Source organism: Mesoplodon densirostris, chromosome 10 (genome assembly GCF_025265405.1).
Source record: "Mesoplodon densirostris isolate mMesDen1 chromosome 10, mMesDen1 primary haplotype, whole genome shotgun sequence".
Lineage (NCBI taxonomy): Eukaryota > Metazoa > Chordata > Mammalia > Artiodactyla > Ziphiidae > Mesoplodon > Mesoplodon densirostris.
The window spans coordinates 9978489-9995441 of record NC_082670.1 but is presented as its reverse complement, the minus strand read 5'-3'; positions in this window follow the sequence as shown (position 1 = coordinate 9995441).

Sequence of the window (16953 nt, the reverse complement as noted above, 5' to 3'; positions counted from 1 at the left end):
TACTGGGAAAAAAGAAATCCATTACGATCTCTTTCCTCCATATCACACATTCACAATGTAAAACCTTCCGTTTGCTGCAAACATTCCGATCTTCATATCAGAATTAGCTAGTCCCACCCACTGGTTTGAAATTCAAGCCTGTCATGTCTGTCTTGTTACTTCTCCAGCTTCCCTATCCCTGGTTTCCAGGAACTCAGGTCCTGACTTTACTTCCAGAGGAATCCAATCCCAGTCTTGATAACCAGCCTGGTATTCCAGTGTTTCTGAGAATAGGGTCTTGCTTAGACTTCATGGGGCCTCCCAGGAAATAGCCAAGTCCAAGGTATAGTCTGGGTCCTTTCCACTGCCACAAGCCCCAGGCACAACTCCCTGGTGGCCAGTCTGGGATCCATCCCTTGATGGCGTTCTCTTTCCTGAAGTGCGCCACCTGCTGGTCTGCACTGCTTCCTGTCACCTGTGGTCATCTCTGCCCACTCTCCACCAGGGCCCGTCCAAGGACGTGTTCAGTCTTCAGATTCTGGTCCTTCTCTCTGCCTTCTCTCAGAGTGCCAGATGAGTCCTGCTTCGTGAAAGTTCTGCCTTGGCTATGGGATTCACTCTTAGAGTGTGGCCTTAGCCAAGTCTCTTTACCCTTTGAATCTCAGTTTCTCCTTCTATGAAAAGATTGAGTGATGAATGTTCCTTATCAAGGATGATTCAGATGTGTGTAAGTTCTACCAAAATCCATGCCCTGGAACCAAGGCCAAGTCTTCAGAGATACAGGAATGATTTCTCTTTGTGGTATGAAGATGCAGTTGGACATAAAACTCTCCCATTGATGAGCCACAGCCCCCAAACTCCCACCATTAAACTCTTTGGGGGTACCACTGGGGTTCTCAAACATTAATCTTTAGAAAGGGCTGCTTTGGGATGGCACATGAAATGAGCTGTGGCTAATTCAGGCCATTTCAGTGAGTTTTCAAAAAAAATCGTAATTTTTAAAATTTGAGGAATTTTCTTTGAATATGAAACTAAAACTTTTCCAATTTTTTGGTATTAAAATATCCTTCCTTTTATAAAAATTTTGGTGATATTAAATTCAATAGTAGTTTTGTTGTGGCTATTTTAAAGGTTCTTAACTTACCCAAATAAAATGCTTCAAAATCCTAAACCAGTCTTAATTTTTCCTGCCCTCCTCTCCTCTCCTCGCCTCTTCTCTCCTCTCCTCTCCTCCCTTCCCTGCCCATCTCTCAAGCATGCACATGCTCTCTCTCTCTCTCTCTCAATTACCAGTCTATGAAAATCTCTTAAGTCTGAAAGCCACAAGATTAAGAGATAGCTTTTTTTTGAAACTCATTTGTATCTTGTCTGGTAACAAATAATACTCAGATTAGTTCACATTAGTCATCAATTCCCCTGGAGGTCTATAGAATTTAAAGCATAGGGTAGGCCATTTTGGAAGGCGTGAGGGGTAGAATCTTCATGTCCTTACTTAGGTGCAGGACATCAGGGCCAGATGGCTTGGGATGCACAAGTACTTCGGTGGACAGTGGGTAGAAAGGGAAAGAAAACAGGACCATAGAAACAAGAGATAGAGACCCAAAGCACAGTATAAATGAATTCACAATATTATCTAGGACCACACCAACCAGCAAAGTACAATGACATTACTTGAAATTGAGTGTGCTCAAAGTCCAGTCCACAGCCCCACTCTCCAATTCACATCATGACTCATGCCAGCCTCATTCAGGACCCTCTATTTCTCTTCTTCTGTGAAGCTTCTAGTCTCCTTCAATGAATGTCCCATCAAGGTCTTCCCACGTGTAGTGGATGTACACTTCTCTGTATCTCTAATACCTCCAGAGGGAACTATCTCTTCCTCAGTCTTTAATAATATCTTTCAATCCAAGTGATTCTTGGATTTCAATCCAAGTCCCTATCTTTGCCCAGCTACCCACTAGCCTTAGGAATGGACACTTGACTCAGTTCTGACCACTCAGGATCAATCAATCTTGCTGGCCACAAAGATTGATTTAGGGATGGGCATGTGATCCAGTCCAAGCTAGTCTGAGCCTTCTCTTGACCCTTGCCAGAGCTATGGGAAGAGATGATATGTCTTTCTCTGTGATCATGAGTTCAAAGATCTATGTAGACTCAGGGTTGCTGGGGAACCAGTCTGTGAAGGTAGGAGTAGACCAGGAATGTGCACTGCTCAGGACAGCCTTAAAATCCAGAGTTCAGTCATATCTAGACTTCTAAGAAATTCTTTTTCTTTTATTAAGTTAGACTGAGTTAGGCTTCTATCCCTTGTTATCAAAAGTCTCAGAGGAATGTACAAGTTCTTGGTATGAGGGCCTTGCCACTGAGAGATCTCTGGCCTTAGGAAAGTCTGTCTGAGATCTCTGCAGTCTCAAGGAACATTCTCAATCAGATTCTTTCAATTGTGTCTGCAGCACACCTACCTCCTTGTAGTCCCATCAGGAGAGAGACTGGGGAGCAGAGTGGAGAGAAACAGGTCTCTCTCTAGGGACCCCTTCCCTCTTCACTGTTGTCCAGTTTAACCATAATGGAAAGCCCTATTAGGCCTTAGGCCAGTATCTCAGAGGACCCGTTAGAAAGTTGGCTGTGTACAAAACTCATGACAAAGACTAGAAAGGGACTGTTATTTTTTTCTTCTGCTCATCTCTAAATTATTTATATTTCACTGAGGACTGACAGGAGAGCTATTCTCTCCTTGCTAAGTGCCAAATCCCCTACTGGAATGTGCCCAGCCAGCTCACTGGCGATTTTCCTCAGAAGGCCAAGGAGCCATCTTCTGAGAAAAGATCCTGTTCTAATAGAATTCAAAATTGGAAGAGTTCTTTTCCCACTGACAGTTGTCTTTCAGTAAACAGGCAGGACGGCTCCAGAATACAGATGCCTTGGTTGCTTGAGACTTGGAACGCATATTACTGCTGCCTGACTGAAACATTCTGGTGAATCTTTATTGGCCTTTCCATCCCCAGAAAGAATAAGTCTTAATCACAATAAAATGTATTCTCACATCAAGAATTTCACAAATGCTCTATCCAAGATCAAAAGTGAAAGCAAAAACAAAAATATAACAAAACAAGACAACCCTGAAGGAAAAGGTGAACCATATGGCCTAACATTAGGATATTTTGTCTCGGTGTCAACCTCTAACATATGGTAATTTTCAATGACTGACAGATGAAATGACTAAGAGGGAGAAGGAAAATTGTTTACTCCTGGTAGCATGGGACAGAGCTTTGTTTACGGAAAATCTTTAAGAAGGACCTCAGGCTGTTTTCGCAATGAGAAAAACTTCACTTGGAAAGGAAAGCAGCCACAATCCTGAGATCTAAGGCATAAACACAAACACACAATCAAAACTAAACGTTGTAATAAACTAGCTTCCCAAAGAGAACCTAAATTCCTACTCATTCATGCAAGAAAATCTTTGCTTGTATCTTAAATTATTGAGGGACCTGCTAACAAGGTAGTGATGGGAAGAGGAAGGAGTTGGAGAGGAAGATAAAAAGGAGGAAAAACTGTAGAACTCTTAATAGTCTTGACAACAGAGAGCGTTGTTGTTAATACAAGATAGTGTGTTATCTAGCAATTAAAAGCATGAACGTCTAATCCTCAAAATATCATCTTGATTCACCCTGCTGCTAATAAGGCCTAACAAATATTTCAATAATAGTAATAAATTGGAGTTAATAATAACTGATCTGGACTGATTTGGACTCAGGTGTTTTTGGTTTTTTTGGCTCTGCAATACTTTTTTCTTTTATGTATAGGTTTCAGGTGTACAGCATTATAATTTGGCATCTGTATACACCACAGTGTGGTCACCACCACAAGTCTAGTTACCATCCACACTATACAGTTGACCCCCTTCCCCCATTTCGCTCACCCATCAACCCCCTTCCTCTCTGGTAACCACTAATCTGTTCTCTGTATCTATGAATTTACTTTTGTTTTATATTGTCTGTTTGTTTCTTTTTTTAGATTTCACATATGAGTGAAATCATATGGTATTTGTCTTTCTCTGATTTATTTCACTTAACATAATAACTTCAAGATCCATTCATGTTGTTGCAAAGGGCAGGATTTCATTTTTTGTTGTTGTTGTTGTTGTTGAGTAATATTCCATTGTATATATATATACCACACCTTCTTTATCCGTTTGTCCACTGATGAATGATTATCTTGTTTCCATATCTTGGCTACTTTTAATAACATTACAATGAACATAGGGGTGCATGTGTCTTTTCAAATTAGTGCTTTCATGTTCCTTGGACAAATACCCAGAAGTAGAATAGCTGGGTCATATGGTATTTCTATTCTTAATTTTTTGAGGCATCTCCATACTGTTTTCCATAACGGCTGTACCAATTTACAGTTCCATCAACAGTGTTTTAGGGCTTCCTTTTCTTCTCATCCTCTCCAACACTTCTATTTCTTGTCTTTTTGATAATAGCCATTCTAGCAATTGTGAGGTGATATCTCATTGTGGTTTTGGTTTGCACTTCCCTAATAATTAGTGACATTGAGCATCTTTTCATGTGCCTGTTGGTCATCTGTATGTCTTCTTTGGAAAAATGTCTATTCAATACTCTGCCCATTTTTTAATTAAGTTGTTTGCTTTTCTGTTGATGTTGAATTGTGTGAGTTCTTTATATACTCTGGATATTAACCCCTTCTCGGGGATATATTTGCAAATATCTTCTCCCATTCAGTAGGTTGCCTTTTTTGTTTTGATGATGGTTTCTTTCACTGTGCAGAAGATTTTTAGCCTCAGGTATGATTACTGTTGGATCTCCCAGGGCTCCCTTTAAGCTGGATTGCATCTTTGGTAAATAGGACCAGTCCTGAAATCTAACATCTGGGCCCTAAAAAAAATCCAAACCTTCATATTGAAAGTCTGACTTTAGTACATACCTATCTTTGTTTCACAGGCTTCAACTCAGCATTGTAGACAGTATCTCACACTTATCACTTTTCCAATCTTCTTTTTTCCAAACCAATTATTTTTTTCCAAACCCACTTTCATGAGCAGCTTGCTTTCTGTTGAAGCTCCTAATAAGGAGGGACAAAAACAGGGTTGTAGCTTTTCATCATGGAACCACCACCGAGAGAGGAGAAAGCAGGGAATCCAGTTATTGTGTTTCCCTTGTCAGAATTCTCCCTGTGTTAAATATGTTAAAAATCTGGGAATCAGTAACCATTCTTCTCCCCAACATACATCCCCTTTAAAATAAAACCAAAAAAAAGCTATAATTCAATCTTAGACAGCTATAAAGATGAAAATTAGAGAGTATTTTTAAGGACTGATACAAAGAAGTATCTCTATTTCTTAAGCTCTCAAAGGAGAGATATATGTATGTGTCTCCTTGCTTGTTTTATTTTTCTCCCTTTGCCACAGAATTTGCAATGTCTGTACAAGGTCTAGAAATATTTTTCTTCAATTCTCAAGCATTTTATGCTTCTGATTCTTCAAACGCTGTTGCCCCTGACTGCTCTGCACACATCAGAATTATGCCCCTGGCTATGAGAGCATATCCACATAAACCAAATCCAAGATTGCGACTAGAGAAAAATGAAAGACTCTGAAAGATTGTTCCAGCACTGCCAACATATTTTGGGGTGGGGAGACAGTTGGTATGTATACGTCGATCTAGTTTTCTTTAACTTTAATCATACATTTTGATGGCTATAACACTGTTGGGAAAGAGACTCTGTTGATGTTGCATTTGACTGTAAGAGAAATGGAAATACAAGAAGTTAAAGTTATTTGGCTCCGTTTCATGAAGCAAATTTACCATGGCATGTTCCTCAACTAAACCTGTTCTCAATGTCCCCATGCTCTTTTTACCTGCATCAAGAAGATGATCCTATGCTCCTTTTGGCCTGGGAAATGTGGTGGAATTTGATGAGGAAGAAAGCTGACATAATTATGCATGGTTATCAAACTTCCAGAGTATAGGAAACCCTGCAAGTAAATGGAACATTAACTCAGACCTAAAAAGGATTTGGGTTTTTTTAACTTCACTGACCAGCTTGGACGGTCACCTGAGTGCACAAAGAACTGCTTACTTTATGGAATATTTTCATACTTGTAAAAATTGATAATGTATCACTGTCAGGTCTAATTTTCTTTCCTGTTGTAAGAGGAAAGGTCATCCCCCTCCTTCTTATTAAATTTGAAAAATAAATAAACACAGCAGTATCTCAACAGACTTAATGTGTTTATTTTACACTCCAAGAATGTGAAATAATTGAGCAACACATCACGGGGGGGTCGTGGTGGAAAGACCAGGAGAACAGCTTGTTGTGTTTAATAAACTAACTTTGACTCTACCTGCCGAAAAGATGGTTATTGACAGTTATATATCTTGTTTATGAGCACAGACCTAAAACTTTATCAGGGGGAAATAAAACTACTCAAAGCTGTAGCTGATGAAATAGCTTTTACCAGCTTAGGGCAATCACTTCAAAGAAAAAGTACAAATGTTCAAACTTCCCAGCCTTTTGTTATTGGACACGGGGAGAAGGAAACATTTCACAGACATAAACTGCCCTGTTGAGTATTGAAAGAATTTAAAAGCAAAAATACCGTATTGACATAATTACAGTTATAGAATTACCGATTACTTTAGAAAACACCCCTTTTTTTCTCCATGATTTAAGGAAAAACATTGCTTTGCCAATTTCAGCCACTCAAATGCATTAAACATAAGATGGGAAAAGTTCTCTCTGCTCTCTTCAAAAGCTAAGAATATCTTCTTTAAAATGTATCCCAGGATACTGGCTGTCAGGGGCCAGAGAGTGGGGGGAATGGGGAGATTTTGGACAAAAGGTACATTAAAAAGTTGTAGTTATGCAGGGTAAGTTCTGGAGACTTAAGGTACAGCATGGTGACTACAGTTAGCAATACTGTATTGTATACTTGAAATTTGCTAAGGGATCTTAAGTGTCTCAACACACACACACACAAACGCACACAAATGGTAACTATGTGAGGTGATGGATGTGTTAATTAGCTTGATTGTAGTGACATTTCACAATGTATACACATAGCAAAACGTCACATTGTCCATCTTACATATATGTAAGTTTTGTTTGTTAATTACACTTTGAAAAACTAGAAAAACTTTTAAAATAATAAAAAATAAGATGTAACTTACCTTTCATGATGAGTGAGACTAAGTAAGGAAATGTTTGGAACAAATTATCACTGAATTTCTAATGTATAGATGATTCACCTGTGATGAAAGTTAATTACTATTATTAATTATAATTATAATGTTAAGGCTATGTTTTTTGGATCTTCCAGGTCTTTCTAATACTGACAGCATCTGTCAGAGGGAGGTAATGGGGAGGAACTTGTCTCCAAGGCAGGAAGAGTTTCTGGGGTTTGTCAAAGGTCACAAAGTCCCAGAGGGAACCGGAAATGCACCCGTAACTTCTTTCCAAGCAGCCCGCACTTCAGCTGTGGATGGAGATTTAGTCACAGAAGAGAGGTGAAGTCAGCAATCTAGAGCTGAGATAGGATTCCTACAGATACCAGACCTATTACCCAGAATGTGGTTTTCTGCCAAAAATATCAGCTTGTAGACTACTTATCTCAAAGGAGCTCTGGTGTCCATGGGTGACATATGGCTTGATGACGAAACTGGAAAGTTGAATTATTGCTTTAAGCAAAAGAATCTAAGAACCCACATGAGACTCCCTAATCTGAGGAAGAAGCTCCCTGATTTCAGTCCAAATCCATAAAACACATGGGAAGCCTAAATATATTTTTACTCCAGTTTGTCATTATTGATTATTATGAAGTTCTGTGAATTAAATAACAACCAACCGTAGTGCTGACGGTGGTCCTAGTACACCACCCAACCGCTGCTCGTACAGCTGAAGTTCCGCGCTCCCAATAAAATGATCTTATCAGAAGACTGTGTCACTTAAAGCATTTTCACCAAAATAAAACTGCTCCTTTCTCAATCGCCCATAAAAATAAAATGGCATGAAGTTACAACAGGCCAAACCTAAGACAATCCTGAGATTCCAGCTCCTAACACCTTAGCGTAGGAAAGAGGTTAGAAAAGTCACATGCCCACGTTTACGCAGGCAGGGCAATGACATGTAATAAGAATAACAACAAAAACAATAACAGTGATAACATTTGTCATTCAGTAGAGAGCAGGGTGAAAATTTCCTTGTAAGTCTCACAAGTAGAATGTGACCCAGGTCTTCTGTATCTAATTCGGTCTCCTTCCTCTTTCCATCCCATAGACTGTCAGTGGAACTGAATCCTTAGGGAGAAGAGGAATCTTTGTAATTCTTGTCTGGCTATGAAAAGTTGAGGAAATATACAGCCGACCCTTGAACAACAAGGGTTTGAAGTGCGTGGGTCCACTTATATGCAGATTTTTTTCAATAAATATATTGGGACGGTTTTCGGAGATTTGTGACAATCTGAAAAAAAACACAGATGAACTGCATAGCCTAGAAATACCAAAAAAATTAAGATAAAGTTAGATAAAACGAATATGTAAAATTGTGTACTAGATACTAGTCTAGCCTGCCTTCTTACTTCTTCTTTTGAAACACATTCTGAAGATACCTGCTAAAATAATTTTCACCAACTGTAATTCGTATCTTATCAGACCCTTACTCTAAGGAAATCACTGGCTTCCCACTACCCATAAGAGTAAAGCCAAGCTCTAGATTATGAGCTGGTCTTTCCCTGCCTTTCTCTCAATCCTTACTTCCCTCACTGATCCCCATGCTTTTTCCAACAAAGCTTCCTTCCTTCAGCAACTACACTCATGAAGCTCTAGCCCAACTGACTAATAAGGAGCAAAATGTTAATAATTAGACTTCTGTTCTCACTATCCCTCCCCATTCCTCATGGGTAAAGATGCTAAGGATTAGCAAAGCTTCTCCATGTAACACCATCCACAGTAAATCTACAACTTGATCTCTTTCATCATCTTCAAAATTCAAACCTCTCCACCAGTTCTTACTTCAATTAGAGTAAAATGTTTATCAACTGCTAGGGTTTGGGGGCCCTCCATGGCTTTAATATCCATTGAAAATATGTACCTTATACCATATCTTCATAAATTATTTTAGAGTTATTAATTTCTTCCCTGGGCACAGTAGAAGTTTAATACCGATCGGTTGATTTAATTCATAGAAGAAGACAGTACAGTCAAATGTCATCATTTGGATAACTATAGTAAAGGTCCATCTGCATTAAAAACTTAAATTGTAAAATACAACCATGGCTTTCAAAGACATATAGAATGGATAGGCCTGAGAGCAAGGCCAAATGGCAATACTCCAGATTTTTATTTTTTTTATTATTTTTTTTTTTTTTGCGGTATGCGGGCCTCTCACTGTTGTGGCCTCCCCCGTTGCGGAGCACAGGCTCCGGACGCGCAGGCTCCGGACGCGCAGGCTCAGCGGCCATGGCTCACGGGCCCAGCCGCTCCGCGGCATATGGGATCCTCCCAGACCGGGGCACGAACCCGTATCCCCTGCATCGGCAGGCGGACTCTCAACCACTTGCGCCACCAGGGAGGCCCCAGATTTTTATTTTGATGAAAAGATTAGAAGAATTCAGAATTAGAATACTAGTTAGAATGACCTGGTATTCTAAAGCTCTGGAAACATTCCTTTTGGAGCCTTGTTTATTCTGTTCACTTCTTTGGCAGATATTTTCTTCCTAGAGGAAGCAAAGTTAACTGCAGTGCGGTCCCTGTCCAAATAACCCCAGGTGTCAGTAGGGTGGAAGAGAATAGTGAGGTTTCCTTATCTAGGTCAGAAGGAGTGGAAGGAACATCTTCTACTGGATGCAACGTTCACCCGTTGTAATAGAATTCATAACAGCCCTGATTTATTTCAGTAGTTAGACAAGCTCCTCCTGCCTTCAGCAACTGGTCACATTACCTTATTGTTTTTTTAAGCTCATGGCTCATAAAGAGTTAACCCCCAACAGGAACACCTAAAGGTGTTCTCTTCAGTGTGCAAAGGGCTCCACTTTTGCACACTGTTCCTCTTATGGTCCCAAAAACATACACTGCATTTTCTACCTCTTTGCTGTTATCTGAGACACATTGGTCTTTTATTCTTAGCCAGTCTTCACTCAACTTTCAAAGAGTAGATCTATTTCACTTCCTCCTTGAAGCCTTCCACGATCTTTCCTTCTGGGAGCTATACAGCCCTGACTCTTTCGAATACTCAGCACTTACCCACCTCCAGGTTATATTTCTGTGTGTATACCATGTATCTCCCTCCACATGGCTATAAGCTCCTTGAGGAAGGAGGACTCCTTTGCTTTCTTTTTCTAGAATTACTAATTCATTTAGTAGAAAAAAATTTTTTTGTGTGGGCTAGATTCATATTAAAATGATGGAAAAAGTCCCAGTGGTTTCCTCAAGGACCTGACAGCCCATTTTAGAGGTGAGTAAATCGAGGTTCAGAAAGATTAAGTATGTGGACTATGGTTGTGCAAAATTCAACAGAAGAGACTTGAGTGTGAAAATGTTGCCCTAATCATGCTTATCCAACCTTTCCACCCTCCTCATGACCCTTATGACAGTTTTAAGCAAAGATGTTTGAGCCACTGTTTTTCTGCCTCTGTGTGTCTTTAGTCTCCGGTCTCTGTATTACTTTGCTAAAGCTGCTGTAACTAATTACCACAGATGGGGTGGCTAAAACAACAGAAATTTATTTGCTCATGGTTCTGGAGGCTAGAAGTCCAAGATCAAGGTGCTGGCAGGGTTGGCTTCTTCTGAGGCCTCTCTCCTCAGTTTGTACACGACTGCCTTCTCACTCTGTTTTCTCACCCTCTGTCTTTACGTGTCTGTGTCTGATTTTCCTCTTCTTATCAGGACACCAGTCATATCGGATTAGGGTCTCCCCGCTCTGTGAAGATCCCGTCTTCTAATAGGGTCACATTCTGAGGTACAAGGGCTTAGGGCTTCAACACAGGCATTGAAGGATGGAAAGGGGGACCATTGTGTCCATAATGGTCTCCTTTAAATTTTTTTCTTCCATTTACTCTGTGGTGGAAGCTTTCTGGAACTATTAAAATAAATCTAAACCACACATATTAGGCAGTCTTCTTCCAAGTCAGCTCAATATCAATACACAATCCTTTGTAATGACCTATATGTGAAAAGAACTAAAAGAGAGTGGATATATGTGTATGTAGAACTGATTCACTTTGCTGTACAGCAGAAAATAACACAACATTGTAAATCAACTCGACTCCAATAAAAATTAATTAAAAAAAACACGAGACAGTTCTGCCCAGGTAATTGTCCTATGTCTCTTCCGTCTTGCTACAATCCTATTAGACATTTATGTTGGCTAAAAACTTGTTTAAATCATTTGAGGCTAGAACCTAATGCTCTTTCACAGAGAAACCAGTATTTTTGCAAGATATGAATAAAAATTTTTTTAACAAAAAGAAAAAAAAAGAGCTAACTTTCCCAACAAATTGATTTTTTTAAAAAAGAAAATGGGTCCTTAACATTCTAATAGAAATAGCAGTGCCATGACAGCTTTGGAAAGTTCTCTGACATTTTTCTTATCTACCGAGGTGCCACCTACCCTCTTATCCGCAGAGTTCTTGATGCCAAGGAGCTGCGCCACTGCCATTCCCAACCCCGAGTCCACTCCAAATGAGAGCAAGTTACGCTTGGTTTTTCTTCATAGCTAAGTTTTTGGTGGCGCATCAGGCAATTGCCAAGACATGTCAGAAACTATCTGTCGGGTTACCTCAGTCTACACTCAATCAGGCAGTGAAATACAACATCTAGAGTGATTACATGGAATTAAGAATAAAACACACCCCAGAGACAGCCCTTTCTACTCAAGAGCTTTCTGACCAAATGACACTACAAATAGATTTCACCCAAGGGTATTGGAGGGTGAAATCTGTGGATCAAGATATGGCTGGAACGCCATGACTCTGAGATTTAAACATCAGACCTTAGAGCAGCTGAGTTGCATATAGTTTTATTTTTCATCCCATCTAATCTCAAAGCACATTATGTGATGGGGTACATTTTACTTTCCACCTTAATTATCCATTATTGCTTAGGGCATAGATCTGTCTTGTTCTATCCAGAAGGCCACCATGACAGTTAAATACCATAGGAGAGAAAGAGGCAGCCAGTTTTTGACACGTGGAACTTGTGAAATAATTTCATTTTGAATGGATACTCTTAACAATGAACTAAACATAAAATATTTCCTCTGAAATCTTATCTGTAAATAAGATCTATTATTTTATTTCAAATCATATTTCCAAGAAGAATGAATACACCAATTTCACAGTTGGCTTTTCATCCTAAAGAACTCAGTAGTGAAATACCCCTAAAACCAGTTATTTCTGGAGGTAATAGAGGGAAGCAGGGGGATGACATAACCTCTAAAATTCCTTCTACATGTTGGTGTTCATCTTCTTATGATGACTGTTCCCAAAGCAAGTAACATGCCAGCAAAAGACAGCTCCAGGCATTCTCAAGCTCGAGGAAGTGACACTAAACAGGAGAGGACTAGCTGCTGATCTTCCTTCAGGTTTCTGATCATTGTATTAACACAAATAGGCTTTGGATCCAATGTCAGATAACAGAAGAGGACAGGGTAGAGATTGCAAGCCCGAATATTAAGGAGGTGAAATCTTTCTTCATTTGAGGATCTCTTGCTTGGGAGAAACAGGCTTCAGTGCAGTTAATAGTTACGAGTGGCATGTATTAATGGAGTCTCTGTTTATTACTTGCCTTGCTCATACAGCCATCCCCCAGTTCACCTTTGCCCTCCCGTTCCAGCAGGAGAGAGAGACAATAATCAGCAGCGTGTATGTGGTCACATGTGGAGTTCCCCTCCAATTAAATATAGGGTTTCATGTGGGAGATAAATTCAACTTGACTAATGTTACATAACCTCCATTAGAATGTTTCCTTGTGCTCCTAATTATCAGTCCAGGGGTTGACAACCCTCTGAAGTCGTTTTAGTGACCAAAATCTTCTAAAGAGGGTAAAGAGAGGAAAAATGGAAAAGGATGCTCACATAATTCACCTCACTTTTTCAGGACAGAACTGGGCTCTCTCTCCAGCCAGCCCGCTCCTTCTCTGAATAGCCTTGTCCTGGAAAGAACTGTCTCACCAACGTTCTCTTCATAGATGTTGGAAAGGCTCCAAAACTCAGGTCAGGAAAATCACTTCCAACATGTGGGTACAAATAAGGTAACGCTGAGTCATAGGCCGTATTTACTGGCTCGCTGCACTGACTTACACAATGAGGTCCTCACCCCCGTCCCTCTCGCTGGCCTAAACCTCTCCCAGTTATTTCTGGGATTCCCTTGGTGCTTCTCACAGGTGCTCAGCCACTGAGGACCCTCTTCCGTTTGTCCACACTGGCCTGGGCAATGTCCTCTTGCTAACTGTGCCCATCAGCACCTGGATCCAGCGCCAGGGTATAAATCCTGAGTATCCTTCAGCTGTGGGCCTGTGGGCACCCATGTGCTGTTTGTGTCCCCTTTGTACACAAGGAGAACGGTCTTCTCCTCCTTCTATCCCTGCCGTCTTATGTTTTGTCCTTTGTCACCAAGGCCTCGGAGCAGTACTCCATGCCCCTCTGTTTCTCTCAATTCCCCTCTTCAGTTTCTGTCTTCAGTTCCTCTTTCGAGAAAGCTCTCACCTAGTCCATGGGCCAAGGGAGGAGAGAGGCCCATTGCTCTCCAGGACCTGCTTTTCACCACCTCTAACTCCAAGCTTTTTTGTGGAAATCTTCTTCTCCTCAAATGCCCTTCCTTTTCCTGCAAATCAGTATGCAAATAGGCCTTGAGGCTACTTCTCCACCAGCAGTTCTTCATTCCTGGTGGTAATCATTTGAGTACAGCATCTCCGAAACCGGAAATGATATCTTGTAATGAATTCTCTTACGTCTTTCATCACCACCACCACAGAGCTGAGAATAGCAGGCAAACATGAGACCTAGTAAATGCCTGTTGCCTGGTTATGTATGCTAATAAATGCCTCAACTGCTATGAAAAACCAGGATTGAAAACTAGAAGCCAGACCTCGACGATAAAAACCTACACGGCTAACGTAAACACTGAGGGAACAAAAAAGTACTTAGGTCATTTCACTGTTTCTAGAGAACAGAATGAACTTGCATTAATCAATATGACACAGCAGACCTCTCAGTCAGTGACATGAGCACCAGACTGCTGGCTGGTTTATAAAATCTTAACCAGTATTTGTCCCCAAATCCAAGTCATCTGAGTCATCCGTGGTTGTACCAGGTAAGGCATCCTGATTGGGAGATGCCTGCCTCTTCGTGCACAGGCAAGCAGTCACTGGTTGTCTCACCTTTATGAGAAAAGGCATTTCAGTTGGGTGCTTGGGAGTAAATGTGGGCCAGAGGGGGCATTCGGATAGTGGTTACAAAGGCTTCAGCTGTCTGAGGACTTGGGGGAGCAGCTAGCTGTCAGTGAGTCAGGAGGTTGCCAAGGCAAGAGCAAAATGCTCTTTCTGGAAGGTTGGCTCTCCCTCGGGTCCAAGAGGGGTTATGAAAGGGTTGCAGTTTAGAGAATGAAGGTTTTCCCCTCCCACTGATTTTTATAATGTTAAGGCTTTTCTAGTCATCCAAGGAGACAGAAATCTGAGAAAGTTCAAGAGTTCTACTCTGAATTATTTGGAAATAGGAGAAATGGAAACAGAACATATTAAACAAGATGATACAGGATGGGAAAAAGTTAGGACAAAGACATGGGTTCCTGAAAGCCTTCAGGAACCCATGTCCATGAGTTGATAGAAGTGAGAAGAATTTATTTGAAAGGTTTCTGGCAGCAAGTTCATTCAATCTAGGAGATTACTACAATTCTGTTAGGCAAGGGCAATAAAGTAAAGAATATTAGAATAAAGTACGAAGGCATATCTGAGTCTCCATCTGATTGTGTAACCAGAAAGCTAAGAGGGAATCTAACTTTCTCCGTAGCCATGAAAAAAATGTCATCGAATGATTGACGTCAAAAGAATCAGTGCAATTCGCAGTTTTCAAACACTTTGTTTTGTTTTTCAGTGTATGGAAAGATAGGAAATATATGTAAGAATGAGGTTTGTTTTTTAAAAGGTTTGGGAACCATACTGCTGAGGATTGCTAAGTATTAAGTTACAGTCCTATGGCATTTAACAAACCAGGAAGCCTGCTTCATTGCTAAGGGATTAACTAAACACGTGGGCTACGTATTTACTCTTATAGACAACAAACAGACTCAGAGATGATGCTCACTTATTCAAGGGCCATTACTTCTCCTTTTGCTACTCCTTCTTCAACCCACATTTGACCATTTGGTTCTCATCAGTCACCTTCCTGAGTGGGGAGGCCCATGAGCAAGTTTGCATAGACAGGTATGAGCAGTCGGGGGCGCCTTCCACAGCTGGAGCTTCCAATGAAAACTTCCCCCGAAGGAGGTACTGGCATTTCCTTCTCTCGTGTGTCTTCCATCACTTCTTCTATTCTCTGGATTGATAATTTCACCCCCGCTCTCCTTAGCCAGTTTAAGCAAACGATACAACCTAAAAAGTTCAACAGTTATTTATGAAGCACATGCTATGTACCAGACACTATTGCTGGCCTTGGGGCTACACTAATAAACAACACAGCTTAGATATCACTTATCAAATTATCTTATTTTATTACCTATTAAACTAACTATACAATTAAAATATACGTGTATCAAATTATCTTATTTTATTACCTATTAAACTAACTATACAATTAAAATTATATACATGTATTAAAAATGAGTGTATGTTTAGCACATTGCAAGGCAGAAAAACATTCACTAAGATTAGAAATGATAGAAAAAAATCAGAAAGGAAAAGATGGATAGATCTGACTATATAAAAGATTTAAACTTCTCTTTGTTCAAAAAGTAATCAAAATTCAGAGGTATTTCAAATTCAGCTATTCAGTAAATAAAGGGTCAATATCATTATTTTATAAAAAGTTCACATAAATTATATAAGAAATATTGATGAAAACTCAATGAAAACATGCGAAGATTATGAACAACATTCTAAAAGGTAGAACGATAACTAGTTCACTAGCAATGGAAAACCATTCATTTCACCAATAAAGAAAGGAATTAAAATAGTTTTTCACTTATAAAATTAACAGTCTTTTATGGTAATACTGACCAATACTAGCAAGGAAACATAGAAGAAAGAACAGTTGAACTTTTGTCGTTGTTGTTAGTTATGTAGCTTATTAGTGTCTATATTCCAGCTATAATTCCTCCTTGGCAAAGGCTTTTGGTTTTGCATTAAATGGAATTCAAAGTGGCTGTTCTAGTACCCAAGAATTTTGGCTCTGGCAAAATCAGCACAATGTCATAAAGCACACCTGGAACTCCTGGAAGGCCTTTTGCTGCTGGTTACCCTTGAATATGCTTATTTCCTCTTCACAGAAACGTACTCACACATTGAAGAGACCCTAAAGATAATGCATTCCTAAAGATAACAGGAAAGAAATATCTTTGCAATCTACATAATGGCTAGAGCGGACCATTTTGTGTTTCTGAAGATTACTATTTCATGTTCATTTGGAGACCGAAGAAGGAAGGTTCTTTAGCCTGTCATTGGTGGTTAGGAATTTCTACACATCAGGATCCCAATCTTGATGTCCGTAAAAGCTCTGTTACTGGTGCCAGGGGCTCCTCCATTTGCACATGTATGACTATCCTGCTCACTCAGCCTCCCCCTAGTCTGGAGAGTGGTGCCCATGGAAGATTACATGGCATGTTCCAATCAGGATGTTTCCTAAGAGTCCCATGGGAAATACCATTTCGCCCACTCAAAAGACTTCTTTTTTCCCCTACAAGATCTGCTGTATGTCTCTAACTTGCACATAAGAAGGATTTTTTAAGAGTGGTTTTGAAATGCC